At 32.6% G+C, this 14,968-nt stretch overlaps 1 long non-coding RNA gene across 2 annotated transcripts; it reads right to left on the reverse strand.

The window, feature by feature from the left end:
* Positions 1-1,017: 1,017 nt before the first annotated feature.
* On the reverse strand, positions 1,018-11,914 carry LOC143076595 (uncharacterized). 2 transcript variants are annotated; one of them, XR_012978712.1, is made up of 3 exons: positions 11,784-11,914; positions 7,646-7,709; positions 1,018-1,415 (listed from the first exon to the last, which is right to left on the reverse strand). It is a non-coding gene; the product is annotated as an uncharacterized LOC143076595 (long non-coding RNA). The 2 variants fall into 2 exon arrangements; XR_012978713.1 differs by lacking the exon at positions 11,784-11,914 and adding an exon at positions 8,979-9,087.
* Between the last annotated feature and the right edge of the window lie 3,054 nt (positions 11,915-14,968).

Raw genomic sequence — 14,968 nt, forward strand, 5'->3', positions numbered from 1 at the left:
AAAATAAGGCTTACGCATAGTTATATACTTTAATTCAGTCACGGACCCGCGATATCACGGGTGTGTTCTAGTAGTTACTAAAGCTTGTACACCGATAGAAAAGAGGTAAACATTTTATTCGTTAACTTCCAATTATGGTTATTTTCTTATATGCAATAAAATAATATGTAAAAGTTTTGTCTGTGGTACTGGACAGGATAAAAGTAACTTTACACATGCCAAGAATTTCTGTATATTTAAAATACAAAGATTACTTTTTTTATTTTTGAAAATTGCAAATTTAACCATGACTAAGATGGGAAAATCAATGGGGTTGTTACACCTTAACCAAAGAACTAAAAGCAACTAAACCACAACAAAACTAGGATCATACATGTACTTGTTGATATTGTGTTATGTATAAAAAAAAACCCGAAGATGTGTTTTGATTGCCAATGGGACAACTCTCTACAAGAGACCAAATGACACAAGAATTGTCAATTTTAGGTCACCGTACGGCCTTCAACAATGAGCAAAGCCCATTGTGCTTAGTCAACTTTAAAAGGACACGAAATAATAAATGTAAAACAACTCAAACGAGAAAACTAACGGCCTAATGTATGTACAACAAAAATAACGAAAAACAAATATGTAACACTTAAACCAACGAAAACCACTGAATTACAGGCTTCTAACTTGGGACAGACACAAACATACAGAATATGGCTCTGTTTTCATGTTAATGTGTTACTTTTCTAATTTATAATAAAAGTATAACTATAAGTATATAATTCACAACTTTCGGTGTACAGTAGGAACTTGTAACCCTGACTGAGCTCTTGAGTGACATCCTCGGATAATTTGTTGTTGCTTAGTCCTAAATTTTCTGTGTAATGGTAATGCTTTTATTGGTTCTTTTTGTCGTTTTCGTTGAAGTTCTAGTGTTTTTCAGTGTTTGTTTTACTGCTTTTATTATTTTGTTGTTTGATGTTGTTACTCTCTTGATATATCATTCTAAAAAAGAAGCAAACAAAAAAGTACTAATAAAAGTTATTTTACTAGAATTAAATTCATATATGAAATACACACTGCCATTTATATGCTTCCACTCTTTTTATTAATACACATACCTGTCGCATAAAAATTTATTAATAAGCAGAAAACAAAAGTAAGAATGAAATAAAAAATGAAATTAAACGAAAAATGCTTGGTGACATATTTGTTGGTTGATTGCAAATGTTCACATTTCAAATACCGGAAGCGTCAATCGCCCACGTGATTAGAGTTCAGTTAGAACAGACTTAGAACAAGCGCCATGCATCCCATAAAAACGGTTCCACTGATATACTGAATGACTGCAGACGATGTCGTAGGTGTTGATTTTGATGGTGTATTTGTGACTGTTGCCTGTGATTCAGTTGTCGCGGCCAGTGTCTCTGTAAAATAACAAGTATTATGTTAGAAGTGGAAAAACCAGAACATATAATTAAAAATGGAAAAAAATTGAAACATTTGTGGTAGTGATATTCTGTTAAAGAGGGGCGAAAGATACCAGAGGGACAGTCAAACTCTTAGATTGAAAATAAACTAACAACGCCATGCAATGAAAGGCTGATTCGTGTACAGCAAGTGATGCTTATCCAGTCGTCTCTTGCAGGCACGGCCCGTTTGTTGATCACGTCATACCTTAAGGTTGAAGTTGATGTTGTATTTTCTTACTTAATTCGTCTTTTCGGTATCTAAAGGACTATGGGTAATCTTATTGTTCGTACACCAAAATGAAAATAAAGTTATGTCATTGGATCAGTTTTCATTGTTTAAAACGTGTTAAACCAATAACAACGTTTTGATGTACGCTTTTGAAAATATTACCCATAATGCTATAGATTCAGAAACGAGAATAGAACATCGGTAAACCACCAAATGTCTACATTATTAGTTACACAGTGTGCAATTGTCCTAATACGAGAATTTATCGGGTCAATAAAATTTATATCGGGTGAGGCGAAGCCAAACCCGATATGAATTGTATTGACCCGATAAATTCCGTATTAGGACAATTGAACACTGTGTAACGAATTTATCCTGATTTTGTTATATTACATATTATTATATTCAAATTCAATGTTAGGACAATATCAATAAATATATTTTAGATATTAAATAAAAAAATGTGAAAAATAAAAAATATTATGACTACAAAGCAACTTAATTGTTTTTTGTTTTTTTTATTAGGTCAATGGTATAAGGGAGATAATTCCAATTGACGTAATAAATAAGGGAGATAATTCCAATTGACATGATAAAAAATTGTACTGAAATTTATTAGGACAATATCAGCCAATCAAATTGCGAGAAATTACTTTAAATCAGGATAATAAGAAATGCCTGTATCTATATATATTCAGCAATATGAAAGTTGTTTCCCATTCTTTTAATGTGTTTACGCTTTTGATTTTGCTATGATTAGGGACTTTTCGTTTTGAAAATTTCCCTTGTATTCGCTATTTTTGTTGTTTTACTTTCGGCTAAACAAAGTGCCCTAATTCAATATACTTTACGATCTTTTTTGCCGTAATCAAATTGGAGATGGTTAACTTGAAATATGTTTAGGCACTTGTCTCTATCTAAATGTTGTATGTGTATATCTGATTATCTTTAATTTTTTGAGTCGTAGGGTTATTTACTCTACGTATACCAATATTCGCTTTAAAACATGATTTACAAATGAATTCTTAGGACATTTTGCATCAAAATGGCTACATAGAAAAGAAAGAGGTTTTCTAATGCGCATTTACTAGATTCCTAAAGATTTCGCTTAGTAATTGTATTGGTTTTGCTGTTGTTGTTTAGTTTCTTATATTTGCTAACCCTTTGTTGTTTTCTCTCTTGCATATAGAACACCACTGCTTTTAATATAAAATTGATGAAGACAAAACTGGAATCTCAATTCAAACAAAGGAATTCCAAAACTTATCTAATATAAAAGCAGGAGATGTGATAAGAGCTCTAATTGGCACCTTAATTACTAAGACATTGACTTCTATCTAAATACTGACGTTCAAAGCAGCCATAGTGTCGATTATAGACCTACAGACTTTAATATAACCCGTGCCGAAGTTCACGGACTGATGCCGGAATTTCACGGGGTTATAATTGGGGAGGATTCCTCGATTACCGTAACCTTAAGCAGCCAAGCGAGTGTTTTACTTATGAACTAGTCCCAGTTTATATGAAGAAATGGAGTTACCAAAGTTGGAAAAATTTAACGCGTTCGAAACAGAAAATGCAGATATGTGGATACAGCGTTATGAACTTATGTGCGAATTTTCAAAGTGGGATGACGTGCAAGCCACAAGAGCGTTTACATGCTTTATTGACGATTACGTTTTAGCATGGTACATGTTATTAGACAATGAAGACAGAAACAACAAGCAGACATTGTTCAGAAAATTCACGGAGCGCTTTGGGAGAAAGAGTATAGAAAAAGTGGGATTGTGGAAAGATGCAGCCGATTTAAAACAAAAACAATACGAAACTGTTTCGCAGTTTATATCCAGAATCGAGAGACTCTGTTTTCTAGCTGGTCAAACATTAATGATGGAACAATTTATTCTTCGTGGACTTAGACCAGAGTTTGTTGTTCCGTTTGTCACCGCAACCGGTCTTAAACAAAACTTTTCCGTAAGTGAGGCCATAGATGCTGCTTTGCTAGCAGACATCACATGCAGCTAGCATCGAATCCAGAACCAGTCACCAGTGCTTTAGAGGACAATCCTACACCACAGATCCAACCCAGAAGTGATGGTAAGTGTGATACATACTGTCATAGTTACGAACATTTTGAGAATGCACAATTTTATGTCCCCCCTGTCAATGTACTTAATTATGTTTATAGACAACAGAAACGCCCCCCAAATAAAAGGCTTCAGAGAAACAATTTTTATCCAAGTAGTGCTAAGTCCAACCTATCCCATAATTCAATCAAAAACAGGTTTATGAATTCTAGAAATAGCCCCCTATTCAGAATATTGTAAATTGTTTTGCAAATACAGGCTGTTCAAAAGCCGATTGTAAAATAAATGTAAGAATAGGTTCTATTTTTGGTTTTCATTTTCACATTTGGAATCTATCGTATTAAGAAAACTTCTAAGATTAGTTAACAACAACGTTTTTCTAAATATGTCTGAAATATTTGCGAATAACAGTAAGATAACTTCAATATTCTACTATGAATATTCACTTTTTTTTCTGAGATATTTGTCACTGACATTTGGAAAATAAGCAATAGATCGAGCTAAAGTCAGTGTATCCTTGTTGTATCATAGAACCTAGTGTTTTACACAAGTGAAGGTTGTAACTTTGAACAAAGATCACTGACTATAGTATACCAAATAACCACAATTATTGTTTAGTTGTCGTTATTATTTTGTATCATTTCACGCAACATACTATATTAGTAGTTGGATTTTACACGTATGAGCTTCCGTATGAATATATAGATTATCGGTGGTGTAACAAAATCATTTTATAATACAATTTTAATGCGAAACAAAAATGCAAGATGGACTCGTCATCTGTCTTGTGGTCTTGTTTCCGTTGGGTGTACAGGAGTGACGACCTGTATACTACATTTCAGAAAATGTCTTATTATGTTTGATCAAAACCTGCTTACAAGGTAGAAATATAACCACTGATAATCTGATAATCTGTTCAAATTCTTGATAGAGTTTTCGAAAACCTTCCAGTATAGTGTAGTTTTTGTTAGAATCACAAACGGGTCAATGATTATTATTCCCCCCCCTTTTTCCGCAAATCATTGAATACTCAGATACTTAGTTCTACTTGTATGATTATGATAAAAGCACCCTTTGTTGTTTATATATCTATACATATAATAGAGCCATGCTCTTTTGAGTTGTGAAGTTGAAATAGATATTTCAGTATATTTATGTCAGTAGTACCCTCCTCATAGTTAGGATACTTAAGTCAGTAGTCCCCCTCCTCAGAGTATAGTATACTTATGTCAGTAGTCCCCCTCCTCATAGTATAGTATACTTATGTCAGTAGTCCCCCTCCTCAGAGTATAGTATACTTATGTCAGTAGTCCCCCTCCTCAGAGTTAGTATACTTATGTCAGTAGTCCCCCTCCTCAGAGTTAGTATACTTATGTCAGTAGTCCCCCTCCTCAGAGTATAGTATACTTATGTCAGCAGTCCCCCTCCTCAGAGTGTTGTTGTACTTATGTCAGTAGTCCCCTCCTCAGAGTTAGTATACTTATGTCACGGTAGTCCCCCTCCTCAGAGTATAGTTAATTTATGTCAGGAGTCCCCCTCCTCAGACGGTATTAGTAAATTCATGTCAGTAGTCCCCATCTTCAGAATATTTTAGTGTATGTATGATAGTCCTTCTCCTCAGAATATCTAGTAAATTTATGTTTATCCCCCTCCACATACCCCCTTTGTATATCTATTAAAAGGTCCAATATGTGCATTTTCTATGTTCGTGATGTTTTCAGTATGTACACACTTTCAGCAACCAGGAAGATGAACTACCCATAGACGAATTACCCAAAGACAAATTACCCAAAGACGAACTACCCAATTGAAAGACGACTTACCCATAGACGAATTACCCAAGGACGAATTACCCACAGATGAAAGAACATTACCAACCCAAATACGAAATGTAGCAATTTGTGCTCGGGACGAGCACTTCGGGGAAGTAGTGGAGAATATAACCGGAAGAAAAGTGACTTCAGGAACTTTTGCAATAATTCGCAAAGTGCTTTAGATGAACCTTCGTTTTAAATTGAATATATATATATGCACTCTCGTTTTAAATTGAATATTTCTCATTTTAGTTTTAAGTTGAATATTTCTTGTTTTAAATGTTTCTTTATTCTTATATAATGTTTCTTTATTTCAAATACCCAAAGAGATTAATTAAAGATTTACTATTTTACAACTTAATCCGATGGCTGTCAGACAATAATCCTATTATTATTACATAACATTGGACAATTATATTTACAAAATGTATATTTTATGAGAACCTTTTATAATGTTTTAATACCCTTATCTTTGACTTAATTTATGTTTTGTAAACTGTTGCTGGGGCAGTCTTCCCCTTGCTTTCGAACTGTAAACTTGTGTGAATAAATTTGTATATATTTTTATACGGTCTTGCGTTCAAAGCAGCCATAGTGTCGATTATAGACCTACAGACTTTAATGTAACCCATGCCGAAGTTCACGGACTGATGCCGGAATTTCACGGGGTTATAGATACCAGCTAGAGGGACAGTCAAACTATTAGATTGAAAATAAACTAACAACGCCATGCAATGTAAGGGTGATTCGTGTACAGCAAGTGATGCTTATCAAGTCGTCTCTTGCAGGCACGGCCCGTTTGTTGATCAAGTCATACCTTGAGGTTGAAGTTGATGTTGTATTTTCTTACTTAATTCGTCTTTTCAGTATCTAAAGGGCTATGGGTTATATCATTGTTCGTACACCAAAATGAAAATAACGTTATGTCATTGGCTCAATTTTCATTGTTTAGAACGTGTTAAACCAATAACAACGTTTTGATGTACGCTTTTGAAAATATTACCCATAATGCTATAGATTCAGAAACGAAAATAGAACATCGGTAAACCACCAAATGTCTACATTAAGAAATGCCTGTATCTATATATATTCAGCAATATGAAAGTTGTTTCCCATTCTTTTAATGTGTTTGAGCTTTTGATTTTGCTATGATTAGGGACTTTTCGGTTTGAAATTTTCCCTTGAATTCGACATTTTTTTTTGATATTTTACGTTCTACTGAACAAAGTGCCTCTACTTCAATACACTTTACGATCTTGCCCTAATCAAATTGGAGATGGTAAACTTGAAATATGTTTAGGCACTTGTCTCTATCTAAATGTTGTATGTGTATGTCTGATTATCTTTAAGTTTTTGAGTCGTAGGGTTATTTACTCTACGTATACCAATATTCGCTATAAAAAATGATTTACAAATGAATTCTTAGGACATTTTGCATCAAAATGGCTACACAGAAAAGAAAGAGGTTTTCTAATGCGCATTTACTAGATTCCTAAAGATTTCGCTTAGTAAGTATTGGTTTTGCTGTTGTTGTTTAGTTTCTTATATTTGCTAGCCCTTTGTTGTTTTCTCTCTTGCATATAGAACACCACTGTTTTCAATATAAAATTAACGAAGACAAAACTGGAATCTCAATTCAAACAAAGGAATTCCAAACCTTATCTAATATAAAAGCAGGAGATGTGATAAGAGCTCTAATTGGCAACTTTTAAAAATTACTAAGACATTGACTTCTATCGAAATACTGACGAAGGATATCAAAATGATACTCCTTTAATTTTTAGTTAAAAACCATGATAACATTGTGATAGATTTTTTCGGGTTTGTTAAGGATGACTGCTTGGTTAACAATTGGGTATCCCAAAATAAACCAAAAGGCTTATAACATTCTATTACTACATTCTTTCCGATTGTTGAAGGCCGTGATCTATGGTTGATAATTTTTATGTCATTTTATCTCATTTGGAGTTTATCACATTTGCAATTATGCCACATATTCTTGTTTTCATATCTAAGGAACACAATAATTTATTGCTAACTTGAATATTTACTTACCAAATACCATAGCGATGACTACAAAACAACAAATTGTTACCACTGCCTTAATCATATTGACTGTCTGAAATCAGAACACATAATTGATTAGGAAAAAAAGTATAGAATAAACATATATGCAGAATTATGTAACGTTCTAACCACAACGAATGAAATCATATATATCTTTGACCAAGACAGAAAAAACACCAACTTGAATAATACCATTAATGACAATTTGGGAAAAAGCGTTATGGCTGATTCTCTCCCTTGCAACATACAGGCATCTGATAGATATAGGAAGATGTGGTATGAATGCCAATGAGACAAAATAACAATTTATAAAAGGAAATCATTAAAGGTCAATCTACGGCCTTTAACACGGCGCCTTGTCTCACATCGAACAACAAGCTATAAAGGACCACAATATTACTAGTGTAAAACCATTCAAACCGGAAAACCAACGGTCTAATCTATATAAAAAAAATGAGACTACCTTGTTTTCAAACTGATAAAGAAAAGGGAACAAGTCTTAATTCGTAGCACCTTGTTGTGACGTATTGAAATGAAAAACTTATATGTAAAAGGACTTTATGAAATTCATTCGTGTTGACCTATTTTGTAAGTTGATGGAAATACCTGGATTTTATGTAAGTTATACAAGACATATACCTTCGATAATCTAAGAGTTTTAAGTCTTAAAAAAATCTTATATTGGATAGGGACAGACAAGACAATTCGTCATACAACATACATGTACCACATACAGAACTCTCAAATAGTTGTTACAAAGGTTCGTTCCGTGCAGAGCGTGGTGCTCTCTCTCTCTCTCTCTATCTATACGAATCATCTGATTAAACGTCCTTAGTCTGACTGTCGTGGATGTGTACTTATACATCCAACACAGCCAAATCAGACGCTTTACTTTAGTAAGGGGTGTTCTGCCCATCGGATGAATACCAAAGTGACCATATTTCTCTTCCCCAGTCGGGGACAAACGTTCGGAGGTGAATATGGTAATAAATACACGAAACACACACATAAAGAAAATGGATTGTTTACCTGCTGAATATCCAGTTGAAAGAATTTTATGCATATGCAGGACAATGAAAATTAATAAGATATATGTTTAAAGGTGTATAATATAATAGATGACAAAACATACTGAGTAATTATCCCTTAAAAGGCAAAGTTTAAAAAATATGCCAACAAGCCAATTGCCTGTTAGGTTAAAAAAAAGTTGCAATATAACATGATTTCTTCATTTTAACGGAAAAGTTTTAAATAATTAATTAAATTACATTTTTAAGTTTCATTTACTGAATACATGTAAATACAAATATGGACGAATTACCTGCTGGTATTTTACGATCTAAAACAATGAGTCGACCGACTTCTTCTCTGTTGCTCTGACTACCTTACTAAACAAATTATATGTCGTGCAATAGTGCAACAATAATCGCCTTAATAATGGCTGTAATAAAACCGATTAATGACCGAAACAATATCCGTGATATAGACACTACCGTATTTCAATAAATAAGTATCTTAGGAAGAATACGGATGTTCGCTTTTCTGTTTCAAAATACAAAGCTTGTTAAAGCTTGTAATCAATTGATATGATATAAATAAGAGAACTTGGAAAGCACGAACTTTTTTTCATTCTTTTTAAGATATAGTCTCTTGAAATTTGGCGGGAAATGATAATTTCTAAATTTCTTATACATTTGGCATTGGCACCTCTTGAAAAAAAATATGAGAATAACAAGGATTTTATAAATTGTCAAAAAATAGCTTTTTAAACTGTAGATATGTTATAAAGCTATGAAAGAAAAGTCGAGGAAATAGTTAAATTTGTATTTGCAATTGCATGTATAACACTAGAGGATTCAGATTATGCAAAGATGAAATGAAATGATAAAAATAAATGCATCGCAAATATTTAATTATTCTCTTATGTGATGTGTGAATGAAAAAATAACTAGGATTATATAAAATATTTAAAAATGTCTTTTTAAAACTATATGTTATTAAACTATGAAAAGGGGTGTAGGAGAAGTCGTGTTTTTGTACTTTATTTATAAGCCTAGAGGATTCAGAATACCTGAAAAAGTAAAAAACAAGGGTAGCAACACTATAACACATTTGATGAGGGTTGGAAGTAAAAATTTCTCCAGTGAGGGAACAGGGGGATTATGCTCTAAATATTTCTATAGCATAAAAAAGAGAAAAGGGTAAACATGTGAATGGATCTGTATAAAGGAAACGGTAAGTTTTTCCATTCTTTTATTTTTATGTTATTTTCTGTGAGTATTTCCATCATCCATTCTCTAAAATTTCCTAAACTTAAATTAAAAATTGCCAACATCCTACGAAATATCTAAGTCGGCAATCAAAGAAACTGGGTTAATTTAAGTTTATTTAATTTTTAAAAACGTACAGGAAATATATAGACTTTTAGTGGTTGATTGCTAACTTTCAAAAGATTTTTTTATGCAAATACCACTTTAACTTGATCAGGAAGTTTTACTTTGCATGAATACTGAAACAGCTTCAAGTCATATTAGTTAATATGTAATCTTAACATCAAGGAAGTTTTTATTTTTACTTAGTTTTAATATTAAAATAGCCGATCTGAGATAAAAGTTAAGTTTGTCTCATTCTAGCATGTTATGAAACTCACATACAATTCTAAAACCTTATTGCGCAGTCAGAGTTCTAATACAATCAAGAAGCCACATGTTATGAAACTCACATACAATTCTAAAACCTTATTGCGCAGTCAGAGTTCTAATACAATCAGAGAGCCGTTTGCCGTTTTAGAGTTATGGCCCTTTTACCTTGGTAAATTGCAAAGCTTGAGAGGGGACATTCGTATCCTCAGACACATTAAGCTTTTAATTTCCTTTTTTGGTGGGGAGGGGATTGCATGCGGAAAGAAGATTATTTTGCCGTTTTGGTAGGATAATTTTTTCAATCGGCCTTGAATTAATTTAAATTAAAACTTGAAATGGGGTCAGTACTTATCAATCAGAAGAGAACATCGATTGTAGATTTAATTTGGTCTACTTCCTGTCATTATGAAGTATAAATCATTTTTCAGATTTTGCGGAAATTAGTTGTTTTAATTTATTTGTCTATTTATAGAAAAATTAGTATATTATAATATCTATACACTTATACATGTTAAACTTAGATTGTAAGATAACATGTGAACATAGATTTTTTTCAATCTATCACTTTAAAGTATGAAATATAACATTTTATAATATATTAAATGCAGCATTTAGTTTTAAATACATTTTTCTCTCTTTTTGTCGGTTGTCCTTTTTAATAGATATAAGTAGATGTGGTATGAGTGTCAATGAGACAACTCTCCATCCAAGTCACAATTTATAAAAGTAAACTATTATAGTTAAAGATACGGTCTTTTACATATGATCTTTCGTTCTTTTGGTGTTTTTGTCCTGTGTTGCATTATTCCCCTTTTAATGACTGACTAAATCAGAACATACATGTAAATCGTTTTAGTGCATTATTTCTATGAATATTCTTGTTATTAGTAAGACTTGGTTTTTTTCCAGTAAATAGAAACTAACACATTAATTGTTACGTGTTTAACTCTCGTTAAAAACATGTCAAAAATCACATTGAATTTCATACTTAAAATATATGACATTACAGATTTTACTTTTTTTTTGCATCGTCAAAATCTTCATTACTATTATTATAAGACAGTACAGATGTATATTCCAACGGGTACACTGCAGGCAAATGTTCTGAGAAAGGCCAAAAGTGGAGAAAAAAGCAGAGTCTAAAATTTAAAAGTGCGTTAATAGAACAAAACCGTCAAATATAACAACTTTGCCCTTTAACATACTTCATCGAAGAGATTTATGTAAAATCCTTGCAGTACTGGACTATTTTCTAAAATATGAAAAATACATTTTCTGAATATTTGTTACGTTTTCTTGAAACATATATTAAGATTGATATAAAACTTTTACAAGAACGAATTAAAAAAATGTTAAATTGAGAAGACTTCATAATTCTGTTTGACCTGTGTCTTATACAATTAGTGTTTATGCCGAAAGAAATTTATTTAAATTAAACTAAAAAGAATGAAAATAAATGAAAATGCAAAATTATTAGAACTCACATCTTTCTATCCTCGCCCGGCGATGTCAGATGCAGATGATTTAAAGCGATTAATACGCGTGTCCGGTACTTTAATGGCATTCAAAGTGGACGGATATATATATAATAACATAATCATCTAAGTAGGAAGTAAAAGGCGGAAAAAATAGGTCGGCTAGTGTACTCACATGTTACCGCTCTAGTTCCTCATTGCGTTAATACAGCAGATATTTACAGCTAATTTCCTAATGCTTGTAGAGTAAAACTTTGATTGGCTTGCTTGCTTTGTTTGTATAAATGTTTATTCAAGCTTTGTAATTAAGATTAACATCTTCAAACAATATAGTCTATAGACATAATTAAATCTGTGTATATATTATATTTAATTGGAGGTTATCTCAAAATAATTGTACAATATACAAACTAAGCAAGCACGTTACACCAAAGTCTTGCTCTACATGCATTAGGAAATTAGCTGTAAAGTGGATCATCACTAAATAGTTACATGTACTCAGATAGATTTTTTTTTAAATATTTTTGTAAATTGTAGATTTTCACTTCCTTTTCATAGATATAATAAAAAGTATGAGCCATGTGCTATTTTTCAACCTACAAAGTACAAGTCGTGCAAAATACACAATTTGCATAGATTACACATGAACAAACACTTTTTTGTGAACAGACAAATCAAAATCTTGTTTTGTGAAAACTTAGTAGACAGAAATCTTAGATTTTAAAATAAAATTTAAGAAGGAAGTTTTATTAATATACTTTTACGTATTCTTACTACAAGTGAAATATTTCATCACCATTCCTTTTTACAAAAGAAAATAGGCATGGACCATTTGACTTTGGGGGGGGGGGGGTATCATGCAAACCGAGCAGTCTACGATACTTATATAATACATTTGATGTATTCTCTGAGTTTTAAAGTCTCAATGTATTATATTAATTCTGGTGTGTAGTGTCACTGTCCTTAAATGTCAGATTATAAAACATGTAAGAGGTACTGAGTATTTTTCCATTTACATGTTTGTGCAACAGACCTTTTATTTTAATAAGAAAATTAAGTAATACATATATCATTAATGAAATTAAAACGATATGGTGGACAAGATCCTGACACAAAATACATATACATGCCTTAATTGCTGTTCTTTATTTTAAAAATTTCAATGAGATCTTCAACATGGTGAAATCATTCTAGCCTCAATAGTGGTAGATTTAGGATTTTAGGTTAAGGGGACTCAAACTTAAATTTTCAGCCGAGCGGAGTGAGATGGAAAAAAAAAATTAAGGCAAAATCGTCAAAATATTCTTTATTAAGCTGAGGAAAACCCATTATCATGCTTTGCAAATTTTAGGGGACGCTTTCCCGCCACGTGCACGCCCCGCCTTAACCTGCCCCTGCTCAATGTGTAACAAACCATTTATCTTAATCAGACAAGTACAAGTAATACATATATGTCCATTATGAGTAGAACGGGATATGTGAACAAGATCCTGACACAACATTAAAACATATACATAATAAATTTGAAAGAGACAAAGAGAAATCACTCTCGTATCAATGAAAGTTTCAAGACAGTCCCTAGAACCGGTGTGAGCAGAATTCTTTGCTAAAGTCAATATCGTCATAATTTTTCCATGGAAGACGCACAGATGCAAGGCAATATGAACAATTTAATAAGAAAAGCTGGCAAAGAAATCTAACAAAACTGTCATAGATTGAGGCCAGATTATTTTTTTCCAAAACAAACCCATCCCATATCCCCCCCCCCCCCCAACCAGAAAGTCAAATGGTCCATGCCTTTTTTATGCATTTTTTATTTGTAAAAACGGTCTCGATAATGCATTCAATCACTTGTTTTTCTGTTTTTCTTTATTTTGATAAATAGTAATTCTGCATGTCTCTAAATTTTTAGATTTAAGAGCAAAGAAATAGACCGATGGTTAAAGCGACATTACAATCTTAGATGGCGATATGTAGTTAGGTTAAAGCGACATTACAATCTTAGATGGCGATATGTAGTTATGTTAAAGCGACTCGATCTTGATATCTATATCACTAATGGAAAGCTGAATACTAAAATTTATGTTAAAAGGGATGATTTTTCATTTCCTATCGTTAATTATCCGTTTTTAGATGGTGAAGTTCCCTTGTCACCATCTTACGGTGTTTATATATCTCAACTTGTACGATTCGCTCGTGTATGTAACAATGTTTTAGATTTTAACGAGAGAAATTTATGTATTACACCAGGGTTTTCGATATCACAAACTAGTCAAAACATTTACTAAATTTTATCATCGGTATAAAGACATCATTCGTAAATATAGCTCAACATGCAGACTTCTAATACCTTCAGGTATTTCACATCCAATTTTTTATGGAAATATTCTATATAAAGCACAAAGGTGTCAGCATTCACCTCAGAAACTTACAAAACTTTTGAATAGACTTATTAAGAAGGGATATAATTACGATACTGTTGTCAAGTCATTAAAGATTGCATATGTTGGCGTTAATATTGAGTCACTGATAAGGTCTTTGTATCGGAACTAGACACATTTATTCTAAAAACAGTTGTTGGCATGACACGGGTTATGTTTTTCTCATATATGTTATGATGGTATGATACTAAACCCCTAACGGGAAGGATTGTGCCTGATGTTCATATGATGAAATAATAATCTTTCAGTCAGTGTAATTGAAGTCTGGAGCTGGCATGTCAGTTAACTGCTAGTAGTCTGTTGTTATTTATGTATTATTGTCATTTTGTTTATTTTCTTTGGTTACATCTTCTGACATCAGACTCGGACTTCTTTTGAACTGAATTTTAATGTGCGTATTGTTATGCGTTTACTTTTCCACATTGGTTAGAGGTATAGGGGAGGGTTGAGATCTCACAAACATGTTTAACCCCGCCGCATTTTTGCGCCTGTCCCAAGTCAGGAGCCTCTGGCCTTTGTTAGTCTTGTATAATTTTAATTTTAGTTTCTTGTGTACAATTTGGAAATTAGTATGGCGTTCATTATCACTGGACTAGTATATATTTGTTTAGGGGCCAGCTGAAGGACGCCTCCGGGTGCGGGAATTTCTCGCTACATTGAAGACCTGTTGGTGACCCTTTGCTGTTGTTTTTATTTGGTCGGGTTGTTGTCTCTTTGACACATTCCCCATTTCCATTCTCAATTTTAGTACAA

Source organism: Mytilus galloprovincialis, chromosome 5 (genome assembly GCF_965363235.1).
Source record: "Mytilus galloprovincialis chromosome 5, xbMytGall1.hap1.1, whole genome shotgun sequence".
Taxonomy (NCBI): domain Eukaryota; kingdom Metazoa; phylum Mollusca; class Bivalvia; order Mytilida; family Mytilidae; genus Mytilus; species Mytilus galloprovincialis.